This window comes from Cebus imitator, unplaced genomic scaffold (assembly GCF_001604975.1).
Source record: "Cebus imitator isolate Cc_AM_T3 unplaced genomic scaffold, Cebus_imitator-1.0 Scaffold211, whole genome shotgun sequence".
Lineage (NCBI taxonomy): Eukaryota > Metazoa > Chordata > Mammalia > Primates > Cebidae > Cebus > Cebus imitator.
The window spans coordinates 3,582,894-3,584,865 of record NW_016107526.1 but is presented as its reverse complement, the minus strand read 5'-3'; the positions used below and the strand labels follow the sequence as shown (position 1 = coordinate 3,584,865).

The 1,972-nt window shown below is 47.0% G+C and overlaps 1 long non-coding RNA gene across 2 annotated transcripts in view; it reads right to left on the bottom strand.

Moving 5' to 3' along the window:
* The window catches only part of LOC108317889, a 151,601-nt gene that overhangs the window by 62,575 nt on the left and 87,054 nt on the right, over positions 1-1,972 (bottom strand). The window lies entirely within an intron of this gene.

The window sequence follows — 1,972 nt, the reverse complement described above, 5'->3', positions numbered from 1 at the left end:
CCTGCCTCGGCCTCCTGAGAAGCTGGGATTATAGGCACCCATCACCAGGCCCAGCTACTTTTTTGTGTTTTTAGTAGAGACAGGGTTTCACCACGTTGGCCAGGCTGGTCTTTAACTTCTGTGCTCAAGTGATCCGCCCACCTCGGCCTCCCAAAGTGCTGGGATTACAGGCGTGAGCCACCGTGCCTGGCCCTGGCCCAGGATTCTTAAATGGCGTATAGCTTCCAAAAGGCAGAATTTATGAAGCCACCACTTAAGTCCTGTTTGCTGATGCGCCATTGGCCAAAGCAAATCACCTAGATAAGCCAGGAATCACTGTAGGAGGGGGCTGCATGAGGATGTGAATTCTGGGAGGCCTCATTCATTTGGAGACCATCAGCATAATAACCTGTTATACATTCTAAGCCTCAGCTTCTTCATCTGTAAAATGGGGATATAATAGTAGTTAGTTTATTAGGCTTCTTATGGAGAATAAATGAATGTAAGTAAAGCACCTATCATAATGTCTGGCCCTTAGTATCGATGACTGCCTTTATCATTAACACTGGTATTATGTGACTGTTGTATTTTCTCCTCAGTGTTTATCAGAGGCAGATGTGAGAGTGAAAACCAGAGGTCCTGATCTCATCTAGGAAGTCGGGAAAGAATTTTCAAGAAAAATGGTATTTGAGCTGAGATCTGACAGATTCATTAAAAGTTTCCCAGGCTAAAGGGATCAGTGAGGAAGAGCATTCCAGGTAAGGGAAAAGTGTGTGCAAGGGCCCTGCGGTTGCAGGGAGTATGTAGCAACTGCCAGTCATGAAAACAGATGATTATATTAAATACAATGTTAGCACTGCAAACCTAGAGCTATTCCCAGGGTATTATGAGCAGGCCCACATTTAATATTTGCAGGGCCCAGGGCAACAGTTTAAAGAAAGGCCCGTGGACTATATGTCTAAGTCTTTAAAAGTTATAAAGCAAGCTAACAAGCTATCACTGAAATACGTCCTCTCCTCCTACCTTGTCAGATAATCAGATATTCCCTAGCTCAGCCCCTTGGGGCTTTCCTGTCTCCAGCTCCATCCTGTTCCACAGAGGCAGGTGCATGTGGACTCCTCGGACTGCAGAGCCAAGCCCTCTGGCAGCAGATGGCTTTTGCCTGGTCCCTCTTCAGTCCTCCAGGGTGTGTTTACCAGCTGTGTGGTCCACTTTCAGGATGGACCTACAGAAGAGGGCTCTGGGCTGTTTGGAGAGGGTATTCTGGGGTGTTGGGTACCTAGAGTATGGGCCAAAAGGGAGGGCATGGGCTCTGGGAGGGCATGTCCCCTTGGTCCATGAGCTATTTGTCCTGTAAGGAGGGTCAAGTAAAAAGAGAGTCAGCTGGACACAGTAGCTCATGCCTGTAGCCCCAGCACTTTGGCAGGCCAAGGTGGGGGGAATCATGAGGTTAGGAGTTCAAGACCAGCCTGACCAACATGGTGAAACCCCGTCTCTACTAAAAACACAAAAATTAGCCGGGTGTGGTGGCACATACTTGTAATCCCAGCTACTTAGGAGGCTGAGGCAGGAGAATCACTTGAACCCAGGAGACGGAGGTTGCAGTGAGCCAAGATTGCACCATTGCACTCCAGCCTGGGTGAGAGAGTGAAACTCCATCTCGAAACAAAAAAAGAGAGGGGTGAGAGGGAGGCCTCCTAAAAACACAGGACCCAAAGCTGAATAATACTGTTTATTGGTTATGGGAACCCAGGGAAAATAACTGAGGCCAGTGAAGGGAAGGCAGGGTGAAGAAAGGATTCCTGGAGGTAGAAACGTCTGAGCCCAATATATTTGTGCAGAGGAAGCATCCGTTGCAAAATTGAAGTACGTAACATAATAAATCTAATATTCCTCGAAATCAAATATTAAATGTTACAACCAGGTCGCAGATGTTTTAGCTTTGGTTAAGAAGGTATTTCTCTTTGAATCACTTTGTTTACCACCACGCACA